Source organism: Hyperolius riggenbachi, chromosome 4, assembly GCF_040937935.1.
Source record: "Hyperolius riggenbachi isolate aHypRig1 chromosome 4, aHypRig1.pri, whole genome shotgun sequence".
NCBI lineage: Eukaryota > Metazoa > Chordata > Amphibia > Anura > Hyperoliidae > Hyperolius > Hyperolius riggenbachi.
Window position 1 is genome coordinate 132,300,961 of NC_090649.1, and position 17,273 is coordinate 132,318,233.

Consider the following 17,273-nt stretch of genomic DNA (forward strand, 5'->3'; position numbering starts at 1 on the left):
ATAATGGATTCATGGAGGTGCAAATTTTGTTTAACCATAGATCTTATTTGGGCGTATGCTAGAAAATCCCCTGGGGGGAGTCCATATTTTTTCCTCAAAAAATGACCACCATTTACCCTCCTGTAATTTGAACATATTCCCCAGGCATTTAAGACCCTTGTCATCCCAATTTGCAAAAACAGTTTGTTGAGTACTGGGTAGGAAATTGTTATTCCCCCAAATAGGGAGATATTTAGAAAATTGCCAGGGGAGCACACATTTTTTTCCTGTTTCCAGGCTGCAATGGTATCCCTAAATAGAATATTATGTTTCAGTGTGATTGGAAGATTACATAACTTTGCATGTAAAAGGCCTGTAAGAGACCAAGGCAGCGCCTGCTCTTGTTCTAATTTAGTGTTCGAGTAATTTTCTCTGGCAGTAATCCAGTCGTGGGAGTGACGGAGGAGAGAGGCTAGGTTATATTCCCTAATAGAGGGGAGATTAAGTCCCCCCCATTATTTTAGGTAGTGACAATTTACTTTTTGAAATTCTGGCTTTTTTAGCTCTCCATATAAATTTAGACCAGGCAGCATCAAGCATTGTGACGTCTTTATGTTTCAGTAGGAGTGGGATTGTCTGCAGGGGGTACAATAGCCTGCCCATTGATATCATTTTGACCAAGGCAACACGCCCAGCAAAACCCAAAGGGAGGTTCTGCCATCTCTCTAGCTGTGAGATAATGTTTTTCACAAGGGGAGAGTAATTTAAATGATAGAGTTGTGTAGGGTCTCTGGATATGGTCACTCCCAAGTATTTAATACTACTCGTTGTTACTTTAACTCCCAAAGTGGACCATAAGGAGGTCTCTGCTTTAGATGAAAGCGGCATCAGCTCACTCTTTTGGGGATTAACCACAAAACCAGACAGTGTACCTATTTCCTTAATTGTTTGAAGGGCTATAGGGACCTGTGTAAGGGGGTTCGAGAGAAATAGCAACAAGTCATTTACATAAAAAGGAAAAAAGTAGTCCCCTTAATATCTATCAATAATAGTATTCAAACCACAGTAATCTTAGGTTATAAATTCATCTTTATTGCTGGATTCAAACGACATGATAGTTAAAAACAATTAAAAACAACAATGAGGATCCCCTGGCCTCTTGCCATCCAGTTTCCCTTGTAAAGTAATACAATAGAATCACAGATCCGCTCAGTGGAAGTGGGACCTGGGGTAGTTGGTGTGCTGATCAAATGGGCTTGTTTAAATAAACAGCCACTTTGATGTATAAAATTATAAAAGTAAAAAAGCTTAATAGCTATGTCAGCGTAACCAACGTCCCAGGGAGCCACAGAGGTTATACAATAGTATGACAATTACTGCTGGTTAAGGACATGTGCAAAAATACAAATGCATAAAGTGCTGTGCAGTATAATTGATGTAAGGTCATATAATAGACATTAATGTGAACCAAAATAAGTGTAAACAATGCTAGGAAAAAACTGCAAAGTCCAAAGAGGACTGAGGCTGGTGATGAGTAGTCAATAGGGAATAGTGCAAGGAGAAAACCAGTGAAAAAATGAAGGAATACGAAACAGGGAGTAGTCCCAAACAAACCAGAATCAAATGACCACGTGTAATGGACCAAAGCCCGCAGTAGGTAAAGGTCAAGCAAGAGTGTGACCATGTAAAGAAAGCAATCATTCGCACATCTGAGCAGAGCTTTCCCTCGTGTGGGGAATAGGATGGGGCCGTGGGGATCCAGATCCTACCGGTTGCGCCAGAAGCTACCTCAGGGATTCTAATTTCTGAAGTGAATAATATGTTGATATTGAGGCTGTCTTTTGTCTCGTTTCAGAGCCTGTTTTATTGGCTTGTGGCCATTATGGCATATAATTTTATAGATTCATTGCTCTAATTTCTGAAGTGAATAAATAGCAACAAGTCATCAGCAAATAAAGCTTGTTGAACAAGCCTATCTCCAATCGCTATTCCTCCCAATCTCTTTCTTAGTAAAATTGCCAGAGGCTCCAATGCTAAGTTAAAGAGGAGCGGCGACAGGGGACAACCCTGCCTCGTTCCTCTTTCCAGTTCTATAGTTTTGGAGAGGAATCCTGGCTCTTGGATTTCTATACATGGCCTTAATTGCATTCATAAAATGACCTGTAAAACCTCGTTTCGTCATCACCCCCAGCAGCCAACCCCACTCCACCTGATCAAAAGCTTTTTCTGCATCAATACTCAAAAGAGCCGCAGATTTAAGAGTATGTGGGTAGGCCCTTACTTGTTCTAGTACAGCTATGACTTTGCGCATATTGGATACAGCAGCTCTCTGTTGTTTAAATCCCACCTGGTCAGGGGCGGACTGACCATTAGGGCACTTGGGCACGGACCGAGGGCCCGTGGTCAGGGGGGGCCCGCCAGAGAGCCCTGAGCACGAGGGGAGACAGCCAGCGAAGTAGGGCGATGAACAGAGAAGCGGAGAAGGGGGGGGGGAAGTTCCCCCCCCCTTCTCTCACCTTGGGGCTTCCCTTCCTGGCTCTCCCCTCCAGAATCTGTAGAGTGTTGGCGCAGCGGGTAACGGCTGACAGCGGGCGGAGACTTACCGCTGTTCATCCACCGGAGGGAGCGCTGATCTGTGTGCCACTAGTCTGGGCTTCTCAAGATACTCTAGCTGCATATACTGGGGGGCACCTATAGACCTGGCTATACCGGGGAGACCTATACCCCTGGCTGCATATACTGGGGAGACCTATAACCCTGGCTGCATATACTGGGGAGACCTATACTCCTGGCTGCATATACTGGGGGCACTTATACACCTGACTACATATACTGGGGGCACTTATAGACCTAGCTACATATACTGGGGGCACCTATAGACCTGGCCATACTGGGGACACCTATACACCTGGCTGCATATACTGGGGAGACCTATACACCTGGCTGCATATACTGGGGGCACTTATAGACCTAGCTACTCATACGGAGGGCACCTATAGACCTGGCTATACTGGGGAGACCTATACACCTGGCTGCATATACTGGGGAGACCTATACACCTGGCTGCATATACTGGGGGCACTTATACACCTGACTACATATACTGGGGGCACTTATAGACCTAGCTACATATACTGGGGGCACCTGTAGACCTGGCTATACTGGGGACACCTATACACCTGGCTGCATATACTGGGGAGACCTATACACCTGGCTGCATATACTGGGGGCACTTATACACCTGACTACATATACTGGGGGCACTTATAGACCTAGCTACATATACTGGGGGCACCTATAGACCTGGTTGTATATACTGGGGGTACCTATAGACCTGGCTATACTGGGGACACCTATACACCTGGCTACATATACTGGGGACACCTAAAGACCTGGCTATCTATACAGGAGACACCTATAGACCTGGCTATCTGTACTGGGGACACCTATAGACCTGGCTATCTGTACTGGGGACACCTATAGACCTGGCTATCTGTACTGGGACACCTATAGGCCTGGCTACCTATACTGGAGACACCTGTAGACCTGGCTACCTATACTGGGGACACCTATAGACCTAGGTATCTTAACTGGGGACATCTATAGACCTGGCTATCTTAAATGGGGACATCTATAGACCTGGTTATCTATTCTGGGGACACCTGTAGACTAGGCTACTTATACTGGGGACACCTATAGACTTGGATACCTGCACTGGGAAAACCTATAGACCTGGTTACTTCCACTGGGGATACCTTTTGACCTGGTTACCTATACTGCGGGCACCTATTTTGGGGGAACTGCTGCCAGATTAACTATTTTTGGGGAACTGCTGCGGCCAGATTAAGTGTATTTTGAGAAACAGCTGCCAGATTATGTGTATTTTTTTTTTGGGCTGCCAGATTGTGTATAATGGGGGAACTGCTGCTTCCAAATTCTGTGTATTTTGGGGGAACCACTGCTGCTACATGTATTTTCGGTGATCTGCTGCCAGATTATCCATATTTTCGGGAGCCGCCGCCAAATTATGTGTATTTGGGGGAACCGCTGCTGCCAGATAACGTCTATTTTGGGGGAACGACTGCCATATTATCTGTATTTTGGAAGAACCTCTGCCAAATTGCATGGATTTTCGGTGAAATGCTGTCAGATTACATGTATTTTGCGAGGAAACACTATGGCAGAGTTCAAACTTCCCCGGCAGACCTTTTACACCACTGCTAAGGTCATGTATATTTTGCCCCACCCATATTCTGTTGCGTGACCACACCCATTTTTTGGCGCGCCGTCAGGGGTTTTTATCAGTATAGAATATAACATATTTACTGTTGTTAGTAAATTATTATATCTTAGTCTGTAAAAATATAACGTGAAAGGTGGGAAACACTGGTATGGGGGCCCCATAATCTCCTATTGCCCGGGGGCCCCATGAGTTGTCAGTCCGCCCCTGCACCTGGTTAGGATGGATTAAACGTGGCATGATAGTTGCTAGTCTGGTTGCTAATATTTTTTATAGTAATTTGACGTCAAAATCTATGAGTGAGATGGGTCTAGGACCCAACCTGATTTGGATCTCTTCCCTCTTTGGGTATCAGCTTGATATGAGCTAGACGTTCCATAGATGGATAAGATTCTGTAAGTAGTATCTTATTAAAAACTTTTACTAAGATTGGGGTTATCTCTTTCTTTCATATTTTAAAATATTCTGATGAGAGGCCATCTGGGCCAGGCGCCTTTCCAAGGGCCATGTGGGTTATGGCAGTTTTTACCTCTGACAAGGTCACTTCAGCATTCAAAGATTTTCTGTCTTTGTCAGTTAGTTGCTTAAGTATAAGGAGTATAAAGTTTGATAATATTTAGCAAAGATGTTGCATACTTTATCAGGCTGATGTGTTAGCGCTCCCTGCTCGTCTCTCACCACCGGTTTTTTATTACCATGGCGTTTTTTTTGCCAGTGAGGCCAAGAGTCTACCGACTTTTTCTCAGTGTTTGTAATATTGAATTCTCAATGTTCATCACATGTTCTCAAGCTCATAAGAACATTATTAAAACACCGCAGCTGGCTAATATATTATACCAGTCAGTTCACAAAGCTTTACATTATTAAATTCATTCACAGGGAATAACACATTACTCTAATTAACTAAAACATACTTATCACACAGTAATAGTAGAAGCAGTAGAGTGTTATACCGTGTTAGCCATTGGTAAAAGCAAGAAGTTTTGAACGTAGATGATACACTTTATTAACTTACTTAGAAGAAAGCAGTAAGCTTTCGGCTATAAAAACTTGTTCAGACTGATTCCTGTATCCTGACAAAACTTATTATACAGCTTATATACAGTGGACATTAAAGGGAACCTTAACTGAGAGGGATGTGGATGTTTCTTTTTAAACAAGACCAGTTGCCTGGCATCCTGCTAATCTCTTTGGCTGCAGTAGTGGCTGAATCACACACTTGAAACAAGCATGCAGCTAATCCAGTCTGGCTTCAGTCAGAGCACCTGATCTGCATGCTTGTTGAGGGGCTCTGGCTAAAAGTATTAGAGACACAGGATCAGCAGGAGAGTCAGGTAACTGGTATTATTTTAAAAGGAAAAATACATATCCTTCTCAGTTCAGGTTCCCTTTAAAAGGAGATGCATTGTTCTGTCACACAGTAATACACATTATACAAGTGAATTGCAGTATCTCTCTTTTACCACAGATGGCACACATGTAAGGAAAACATGGAAATGTGCAGAGATTTTGTGGGAACGCAAATGAGCATCACTATCCTACTTGCCACTTGGGACTGAACCATTGAAATCCAAGTCTATTTGTATTAGTAATTGTTTTCATTTCTGTATATCCGGAAATTTTGGCGCAGAATCTGCTTCTAGCTTCTTTTGTTGTATTGCATTTTTTGAGCAAGTCATGCAAATCTAGTGGTCTCTTTATAAAGAATAATAAAGCTAACAGATCACCATTTGCTTGCTCTCTTGCCACTTTTTAGGCCTTTTCACACAAGATGGTGAAGGGGGTGAAGTCACCGCCTATCAGTTGCTCCTATTCTCCATGCGTATAATCGCACAGTTCAGCTTCTCCTGTGAAAGACCGTATAATGCAGAGTTCATAAAAGGATGATCAGACTTTGTTCCCTGGTGATCAGTACTGTGTTCTCTGTATTGCAGTAATGATCTGATGCTGCAATCACTTGACGTAACTGAGAGCTAATTGCAATCCTTACTTCTTAAAGGATATATCTGGCATATGTAAAAACATTAGATTTACTTACCTGTGGCTTCCTCCAAGCTTATGTGTCCCTCGCCGCTGCTCTGCTCCTAGCTGGTCTCCGAGGGTTCCCTCCGTAATAGCCGCTGACCCAGCGCAGAAGTACTGCGCCTGCACAGAATTCTCCCGGCTACGGAAGTGCGACCGCCTGCTCGCACATGCGTAGTAGTCTGCGACCTCGCCAGGTCGGCGGCTGCTACGGAGGGGACCCCTGGAGACCGGGTAGGAGCGGAGCTGAGGCAAGGGACACATAGGCTTCCAGTGGCTGGAGGAAGCCCCAGGTAAGTAAATCTGATTTTTTTTTTAATTTTCCAGGTACATCCTTTAGAGTAAACCTGAGATGAGGAAGTCTTCTTATAGTCTGTGAGGTCCATCGGTGTCCTCTGGACTCCCTCCTGGCTGGGTCGCGGGCTTCTGATCATGCGCTGACCCAGCTGCACGCCTCCTTAGTCGTGCCCAGGAGAATTCTGCGCATGCGCAGCTACAAGTCTATACAAAGAGCGCATGCACAGAATGCTCCCTGCCATGAGAGTATAATGGAGAAGGCGAGCAGCCGGGACAGCACATGCGCAGCAGCCCACAACTCAGCCAGTCCTGGACTTTAATTTGGCTGACAGCAGCCTAACGGTAGGGTAACGGAGAACACAGAGTGACCTGACAGACTACTGCGGTCTGCAAGAAGCCCAAGGTTAGTAAAAGTCATCTTGTCCCCCCGACCCCTCCCCTTTCAGGTGCACTTTAACAACAACATGATATTGTATGCCATCCATTGATTTTGACAGAAGCTGTGTACTGCTGTTTCTTAAAGTGGCAATAGGATGTTTTCCATTGTAACTTATGGGGTTTGCCACTTTGAAAGTGAAAGACACCATTTAGCAATAGAAAAAATGGTGATCAGACTTTATTCTCACCTTTGTAAACATGGCAATTGGCAATAAAATACAGTTTAATAACAAAGCTTTGCTGTAAATTTAAGAAAAAGAACAATAGGAGGTGCCCAGTGAAAATAAAACAAAAATTAATATTAAGTGAAGGTAAGAAGTTAAAGGGAACCTTAACTGAGAGGGATATGGATGTTTCCTTTTAAAGAATACCAGGTGCCTGGCACTCCTGTTGATCTCTGTGGTTGTAGTAGTGGCTGAATCACACACCTGAAACAAGCATGCAACTAACCCAGTCTGACTTCAGTCAGAGCACCTGATCTGCATGCTTGTTGAGGTGCTCTGGCTAAAAGTATTAGAGACACAGGATCAGCAGGAGAGTCAGGCAACTGGTATTATTTTAAAAGGAAATATCCATAGCCTTCTCAGTTTAGGTTCCCTATAAGTAAAAACTTATCTCCCCAGTGATCCCCTCCCCAAATCACACCCCCTCCTTACCACTAATAATGCCCCAGCACACCCTTGGTCACGCATACCATAAATATTTCATAAGAAAAATATGTAGTTTTATAAATCAAACCACATATTAACATTTGAGAATAAGAAAGATAACAATTTAAAGCATTGGAGTAAAGTGTAGAGCCAATTAAACAAATTTTTCAGTAGAAAAATACATATATTTACATAGATCCAGGCCCAGATTTACCTCACAGGAGCCTATAGGCACAGATGTCCTGGCACCCTAGACTCCGCCCTCCATGAACCTACAAACCCCCTGCGAACTGCACCACACGTGTGCTGACTGCCCCAGCTGTCACTTCTCCCTTACTTCTCTTGCCCATCACAGGTAGCTACAGGTTCCCCTCAGTATTAGGTAGCCAAACTCTGCATAGGGAATGAGGGAGGCACTAAGGGAGGGGACTGAGCCACCTTTCCATCATCAGGCGCCTGTAGGCACGTGCCTATAGTGCCTTATGGTAAATCCCGCCCTGCATAGATCTGTACATGAGTCCTAAAAGAGGGACAAATGAGGAAGAAAGAGGAATTGGCTTCCCAAAGAGGGATTGTCCCTCCAAAAAATGGACAAGTTGGGAACTATATATATAGAATGCTTGGGGGACGGGCCAATGTAAAACTTGCACTGGGGCTAAAAGCTCCTTAGCTACGCCATTGGTTTTATATGTAAATTGTGAACTGAGCCATGATGACTTTTTCTTTTTTACGTAACATAATGAATGGAACATATAGAATTAGCTGAGGGGAAGGATGTACAGTTTTCATTTACTGGGAGGACAACACTGAGTTACATCAGTCTCATGGAAGGCTGAACAGGGAATTGAAATGGATCCACACTGAACAGGTTGCAGGGGAGAGGCTCTAAGAACAATAGGCGGTATTAAATCCTGGGTGAACGTAAAAAGACAATAACACCAACTGATGCAGCTAGCAATAAAGCAGAAGGAGGTTTATAATCCTTTGATTCAGGATAATTTATAGAACCATACAATAGTGAACTCAGGCTACTGTTACAATAGATAAAACAACAGTATGTCCAGTCGGGTGATATAAGAAAGCATGAAAGCGCCGCATGTAGAAATAGGCGCAAAATAACGGTAATAGAATATCGGTAATTTTACCAATATTCTATTATCCACTATAGTAGAATATTGGTAATTTTACCGCTATATTACTATGTCTTAACCTACCTAACCTATACTCACACAGAACCCTCCCTCTTAATGCCTAACACTAACCTCAACCCCCCTTTAATGGGCACCCTGCATTTAGGTTTAGGTGTGGGGGAAGGAGGGTCTTAGGGATTAGGTATGTTGTGGAGGTCTTAAAGGAATACTTAAGTCAAAAAAAAAAAATGACATTTACTCACCTGGGGCATCCCTCAGCACCCCGAAGCTGGATGGTGCCCTCGCAGCCCCGCTCCGATCATCCTGTCCCCGCCGGCGGCTACTTCCGGTTCGGCGACAGCCGCCGACAGGCTGGGAACGCGGCTGATTTTCCGCGTTCCCAGCCGCTGCTATCACTCTCTATGCTGCTATAGCGTATATAAGCGGCTGGGAACGCGGAAAATCAGCCGCGTTCCCAGCCTGTCGGCGGCTGTCGCCGAACCGGAAGTAGCCGCCGGCGGGGACAGGACGATCGGAGCGGGGCTGCGAGGGCACCATCCAGCTTCGGGGTGCTGAGGGATGCCCCAGGTGAGTAAATGTCATTTTTTTTTTTGACTTAAGTATTCCTTTAAGAGTTAGGCATGGGGGGGATCTTAAGGTGTAAGTGTGGTAGGAGGAGATATATATAGCATGAAGCAGTGACACAGCCAGAAGGGGTGACAAGCCACAATGACAGCTGGAAGGAGTGAAAAGCAGTCAACACAGCGGGAAGTGGTAATGAGCAATGGCAGCTGTAAGAGGTGATGAGCAGAGATGACATCAGGAAAAGGTAACAAGGGGCGATGATGGCAGGAAATTGATGCAGGCAGTGATGTCAGTGGTGAGGAGCAGAGATCAGAGTTGGAAAGGAGCAGGAAAAGGTGGCAAGGGATCAGAGTGGGAAAAGAGCAGGGATAGGTGGTGAGCAGATATGACAGTGGGGAGTGGAGACAAACAGTGATGACAGTAGCAAGGAGTGAAAAGCAGTAATGATAGCAGGAAGCGGTGATGAGCAGTTCCACCTGTAAGAGAGATGAGCAGCGACGAAAGCAGGAAGATTTGATGAGCAGAGATGACAGCGGGAAGAGGTGGCGAGGAGTGATGAACAGCGACCACACTAGGAAGAGGTGAAGAGCAGTGATACTGTAAGGAAGAGGTGACCAGGAGCAAAGACAGCAGTAGGGTTACAGCTCTTTCCAGGTGGTCAATGGGCGGATCTGCAGGACTCCCTGGTGCCAGTCCTATACTTCCGGAGTGAAGAGCCTCTTCCACCCCTGGAGTAACAGAAGTCCTTGGTAAACCTCAGAGTGCTGTGTGACCAGTTTAAGGGCCAGAATAATCTTCATCAGAGCCACTTCAAACACTGGATATCGACTTTCTTATTGAATATGACATAATGGATCTCCTGATACAGGGGATATGATGGGTGCATGAAGACATAGGGCGCTATCTGGATTAGGGTAGATGGCGGAACATCCGCTCATACCGAGTGCACATGGATTTCTCTCCATGGATTTCCATTTATAACCGGATTTACTTTCTTTCACTGGATGGTCCCGGGAGGCTTTTTAGCCCTGTGGCAGACACATTGTGGGGCTCAGTCCCTTCTTGCATAAATCAGACCTGGACACTCTGCTCAGATACATAATAGATCTCCTGATTGAGGTGATGTGAAAAGTGCATGAAGACGTAGGGGCGCTTCCTGGATTTAGGGCAGATGGCGGAACATCCGCTCATATGGAGTGCACCTGGATTTCCCTCTATGGATTTTCATGTATTACCAGGTTGGACTTTTTTAATTAACCACTTGGCCACGGTTGGCTTTGCAGTCCTGTGGCAGACACATTGTGGGGCTCAGACCCCTCTTGCATAGATCAGACCTGGATGTTCTGATCAGACTTATTAAATCACTGAAGATTTTTTGTGAGAGTCTTCCAACTATATTATGCTACTGAAGCTGCAAATGTTGCTTCGCCCCGAGGAGCAACACCCCATATGACGATATGAGTGCTTTCTCCAATGAAGATGGCGCACCAACCACTCATACAGAGCAGGGACAAGGTTCTCCAGCACCCAAGGGTGAGACACCAAAGTGCGCCCCTCCATCCCTCCCACCCCAGCCGTCACACACTGATTACTATTAGACTAAGAGGGCCAAAGGGCCAACAACCTCCCCAACACCTTAATCTCTAGTTATCTGGCTTGCAGTCACGGTTATGTATCCACTTTTCTTATTTCTTTCTGCTTCATACACAATTAGGAATGACAGCTGAATGAATTGTGCGCCCCCTCTCCAGCCTATGCCTCGGCACGGCCCTGCACTCATATACAGTCCATGGACCTACATTCCGTGCAGCTCTGATCCTATCTTCTTCCCAGCAAGTGAAATACAGACAGCTCCAAGGAGGCTGCCGCTGGAATGACAAGAAGAAAGAAGAGCATAAAGACAGAACATTCCCTAGAGTGAGAGAGAAAGTGTGTTTACATGATCACACCTAGGAGAACAGTTCAGGAGAACCGCTGTCCTGTTTCCTTCCTTCCTGTTTCCTTCCTCTTCACAGCAGCTGCGGGTCGCGCGGCACTGACTGAGGTCTATGACGCAGGAGAGGTTTACCAGCCGGGGACTATCATAGAGGAAGCGGCCGCCAGCTCAGAAGGTAGCACAAGTGGTGGAGGGGGACAGGGAGAGAGGGTGGGGCAGGCTGGTCGCCTACCTTGCTAATCTATACTGGGGGCAATTGTACTAGCTACCTATACTGGGTCAACTATACTACCTATACTGGGGGCAACTATACTATCTATACTGGGACAACTATACTATCTATACTGGGGCAACTATACTACCTATACTGAGGCAACTATACTATCTATACTGGGGGCAACTATACTGCCTATACTGGGGGCAATTATACCAGCTACTTATACTGGGGCAAGTATACTACCTATACTGGGGGCAACTATGCTAGCTACCTATACTGATACAACTATACTACCTATACTAGGGAAAACTATACTAGCTACCTATACTGGAGCAACTATACTGGCTACCTATACAGGGGGCAACAATATTGGTTACCTATACTGAGGCAACTATACTGGATACGCTATACAGGGGGCACCTATACCTTGCTACCTACTTATACTGAAGGTGAGAATTTTCGGGTGCTGGGATGGGGGTGCATTCTCACAAGTTTGCCTCAGGCAGCAAAAAGTCTAGAACCAGCCCTGGTGATTAGTAAGTGTCAATCAGCAATAATACCAAATGTAACAAACATCCACTACTCAACGGACCATGGGAATATTTCCTTTTATTGGAATACAACTGCAGAGTATATGGAACAGGCCAGCACAAAGTTTTAGGCCAAGTTTTAGGTGAAGAGGTGTGGTCTTTTAGACTCCATGCCCCAGGTAACCCTCATCTATTGCCACAGGGAGAGTAAACAGGTAGTTCTCAACTCTAAAGGTGGCCATACATCAGACGACTTGGCGGCCGATCGATCATCCGATTCGATTTTTATATTTGGAATCGGATGAAAATCGGTGCCACCAAGTGCATGCCCAATCAACAATGCGACCGATTTCGGACCAAAACTGGTCACATTAATCAGTCAGACATGCTGCAAGATGTAGGGCCGACTTCCTCGATCGTGTGCACAGCGGTAACAGCGAGCGATATTGAGACGAGCAACGAACGTGATGAGACTCCCAACGCTGTCCACCATAATGTGTAATGTATCCCCCCCCAGTGCCCAGTGCACTATACAGTACCTGTCCGTGGCCGCCACTTGTCCTCCGCTGTCCCCGGGTGTACTCCTTGCTCCATACACTTGCCCCACGTGGTTGCCAAAGTAACAGAGCACATGTGTTGTCACACAGACGCCCGCGTGTACACCGGCAGCTACGTGGGGCGTGTGTATGGAGCAAGAAGTGCGCCCGGGGGCCAGCAGAGGACAAGCGGTGTACAGGTAATGTATTGAGCACTGGGCATGGGGGGGGGGGGGGGTGTGTATCATTGCACATTAGAGGAGGGGTGGCGACTGTGGCACACAAGGCTTATTCTGGATCAATTTTAGCATCAAATTGATCAGGAGTTGGCCTGAGGTGTATGGGCATACGACAAATCTTTCTCTAATCAGATTAGAGAGAGATTTGTCTCTTGGTCGAATCTGCCCATCATCGCTAGATGTATGGGCACCTTAACACTGTTCATTTTTGACACTGGAGTTACACTTCAATACAAATACAAGCACTGAGGAAAGGGAATGGCTGCTGTTTATGGGTGTTCCTTGGTAGAAATGATTTGCTCTTTGCATCCTATCATACTCTATGTATCGTGGACAGTAAAGTCAACTGACATAGAGGTCTTTGATGTTTGAACTGCTGTGATGCAAAACAAAGTTTGTACAGACTTTTTGTAGCAGTTAGAGGTAGCAAAGTCCTTGCTGGTGCATCCAAGAGGAAGACTATAATACAACTGGAATCGGCAAGGTGAGCTTTACTCTATGTTTAAATTTTATAATACATTGTTATTAAGGGATCTTACCCCTAAATAATGAAAAATAAGATAAGGGATAGGTATGCCCTGTAAAGAAGTAGATATTGCTTGTAGAATACCAGAAAGCTGAAGGCATCCGTTGAATTTACTCTTCAGTAGGAAGATGCCATCAGCAAAATATATTACATTTTTGTTATTTATATAGCGCCAACATCTTCCACAGCACTGTACAGAGTATATTGTTTTGTCACGTAACTGTCCCTCAGAGGGGCTCACAATCTAATCCCTACTATAGTCCTATGTCCATGTATGTATTGTGTAGTGTATGTATCGTAGTCTAGAGCCAATTTAGGGGGAAGCCAATTAACTTATCTGTATGGTTTTGGGATGTGGGAGAAAACCGGAGTGCCCGGAGGAAACCCACACAGACACGGGGAGAACATAAAAACTCGGGGAGACCCAGCGATGCAAGGCGAGAGTTCTAACCACTACGCCACTGTGCTGCCCTACTTTATTGTCAGATTATTGTTGTTATTATTATTATGTAGTGGTAGCATCATCCATGGCGATCGTCCATACAAAATACATAGTATATAGTTACAAAAACAATGATCTGGCATTGTACTACTATCTGCATTGTGTTGTGTATCTTATTGCTATTACCTGTATTGTTGTATCTATCGTCTATTACCTGTATTGTTCTGTCACCCCTGTTATCGTTGTCTGTAATCCTATTTATTGTACAGCGCTGCGTGATATGTTGGCGCTATATAAATCTAATAAATAATAATAATAATAATGGGATAAATATAGTACACAACTAAACAGGTCAGCTAATTAAATGTACAAACAAGTGGAAAATGTGCACCCACATTACATAAAAGTAATAAATCACACTAGCAGAGAGAGCCCTGCCCTTTATCAAATTATATTTGTAAGGGACCAAGGGAGAGAAGGACAGGTAACTGTAAGCTGTGTACACGGAGGTAGCGTGGTGTTTAGACATTTTCTCTAGCAGATGAATTTGAATTTTCAACATTACGATCTCAGATGACAAATGGTAAACATTTACAGAATGACTAATTGATGTTAAATGTTTAGTTTGTGAAAATAAATTCTTCTGGGAACAGTAAACCATTTATTTTTATTGTCGCATTAATTCATTTACATACCGCTGACAAAATCCATAATATTTTACAGTGTAAAGCAGACCATCCACATTAGTTGTGAAATGTATGCAGAATCACTGCCTCTCCACCTGATTCTAGCTCGCCTGAGCTGGGAGATATTCAGATAGATTCCTGGAAAGTTCCATCTTATTCTGCAAACCAAAGAAAGGTTTATGATTGTTCACAACACGTAATCTGTCTTCATTTGTTCAATGCGTAGATTTAGATACAATGTGAAAATAAGCTCTTCGTTGTCACAGAACAGTACACACATTGTACAGAAAATCGATATTGGGGGTGTATGCGCTAAACTGCTTTAATCGCAGAATTAGGTGCGTAAGTTTTACGGATGATGAGTACTTGCATTGCATGTAATGTATTGCAGTCAGCACTACTCATCATACAGTAAGACTTAAGCACTTTATTTTGCTTAAAGGAAACATCCAAGTTTTTTTTTTTAAAAGTCATTGTTGTTATGTGGTCAGCAAGTGGTTAAAAAAAAGCAGATCTACTTACCTGGGGCTTCCTCCAGCCCCTGGCAGCTTATATGCCCCTCGCCGCAGCTCCGCTCCCATCAGGTGGCCCATCCGTTGCAATCTGGCGAGGTCGGCAGCCTCTGCGCCTGCACAGAACACTCCCGGCTATGTGAGCGCGAGCGGCGCGGCCGTGCTCTCGTGTAGGCGCAGGTCGGCTGCTGCAATGGAGCCAACCTTGGGCTTCCTGATGGGAGCGGAGCTGCGAATCTGCGATGAGGGGCACATAAGCTGCCAGGGTCTGAAGGAAGCCCCAGGTAGGTAGATCTGCTTTTTTTTAACCGCTTGCCGACCACGTAACACAAATGGGCGTGAACGTGGCGGCAGCCCCAGGACCGCCTAACGCCAATTGGCCTAAAGTCCTGGGGCGGGGTTTTGCAGGCGCGCGCATCTCCAATTGAATGCTGGAGATCTGCTCTGCGATTAGTCTCCCAGCGTCGATCACTGCTAGGAGACTGTTAGACATCCAAACCGCCGTCTATTTACAATGTACAACGATGTGATCTAAGGCAGCGCTGTACTGAGGACGGCTGTTCACCTGGGAGGCACAGAGAGCGATCGGCTATCATAGGCTGATATCTATGAGAGCCGATCGCTGGGATTGGCTGGAGGGAGGGGTTGAAAAAATAATAAAAACATAGTAACATTTATTAAGAAAAAGCAACAACAACAAAAATAAAAATAAACAAACATCCCAGCAGGGATCAGAGCCCACCAACAGAAATCTCTGTTGGTGGGCAGAAAAGGGGGAGGGGAATCACTTGGGTGCCGAGTTGTACAGCCCTGCAGCGAGCCCTTAAAGCTGCAGTGGCCTAAATTGCAAAAAGTACCCTGGTCACTAGGGTAAAAGTCAAGGCAAAAAAATTAGATTTACTCACCTGGGGCTTCCCTCAGCCCCCTGCAGCCGATCGGTGCCCTTGCAGCCCCGCTCCGATGGTCCAGGACCCGCCGGCAAACACTTCCGGTTTGGCTGTCACCGGCCGACAGGCATGGGAACGCGAGTGATTCTTCGCGTTCCCAGCCTGTATATCGCCCCCTATGCTGCTATTGCGGCCAGGAGGCATAGTGCATATACATTATTGTCCATAAGAGTTTACACCAGAGACTCATTCTTTGAAATAATTTTCTTTCACAGGTGGAGTAGTTGTAACTGTTCCCAGCGTATAAACATCAACATTATTAGTGCATTCAGACCATGTAGACCATTTTGCTACTTAAAGGGGAACTGAAGTAAGTTATACAGAGGCTGCCATATTTATTTCCTTTTAATCAATACCAGTTGCCTGGCAGCCCTGCTGGTCTATTTCTCTGCAGTAGTATCTGAATAACACCAGAAACAAGCATGCAGCTAGTCTTGTCAGATCTGACTTTAAAGTCTGAAACACCTGATCTGCTGCATGCTTGTTCAGGGGCTATGGCTAATAGTATTAAAGGCAGAGGATCAGCAGGGCTGCCAGGCAACTTTTAAAAGGAAATAAACATGGCAGCCTCCATGTACCTCTCTCTTCAGTTCCCCTTTAAAAACACCATATAGCGATGGGAATATGGAGGCTGTCATATTTAATTCTTTTTAACGAATGCCAATCGCCTGACAGTCGTGCTAATCCTTTTGGATGCAGTAGTGGCTGAATCCACACCTGAATCAAGCATGCCACTAAAAATGACCAGACCACAGCGCCTGATGTTTATGCTTGTTCTGGGACAGAGGCTGAAAGTATTAGAGACTTATGAGCCTTTCCACCAAAAATAGCAATTAGCATCGCAAATGCGTTGCTATAGTTATTGCGATTTTGAGAGAGTGACAGTGGGGCAACAATATAGTGTCAGCGGCTGAATCTAGATAGGAAGTTTCCCTTTAGCATCCACACATGCAACAATGATTCTAGACAGCGCTAATAAGCTACATGGGTGGAGCTTCGAAAAGGCAAATAATGTAAAAACTAAAGTAATATTACTAAAAGAATATAGGTTTATTCATAACTACCGGCAATAAACAGTGTATGCATCCAATTGCACTCACACACCACACCCACCGCTTATTAGCGCTGTCTAGAATCTTTTAAGTATTATTAAGATTTTGACCATAAAACTGGGTGCATTTACTGTGGCAATTCGCGAAAGTGCAGCATGCGGTGCATTCCCGATTGTCAAAAAATGAATCCCATTACTGGAAAAGGGGTACCGCAATTAACATGTTAATCAAGGTGCCTTTGCAATTGGCTAATCGATTCAATCCTAAAACCCGATCGCAAACATGGCCGGTGGAAAAGGGCCCTTGTGG

The 17,273-nt window shown here is 45.0% G+C and overlaps 1 protein-coding gene across 1 annotated transcript in view; it reads left to right on the forward strand.

Moving 5' to 3' along the window:
- Positions 1-13,152: 13,152 nt before the first annotated feature.
- LOC137571503 (claudin-10-like) overlaps positions 13,153-17,273 on the forward strand; it is an 89,708-nt gene continuing 85,587 nt past the window's right edge. Inside the window, exon 1 of the mRNA XM_068280719.1 lies at positions 13,153-13,283. The gene's annotated coding sequence lies outside the window, so the exon portion shown is untranslated. The remainder of the gene's footprint in view (positions 13,284-17,273) is intronic.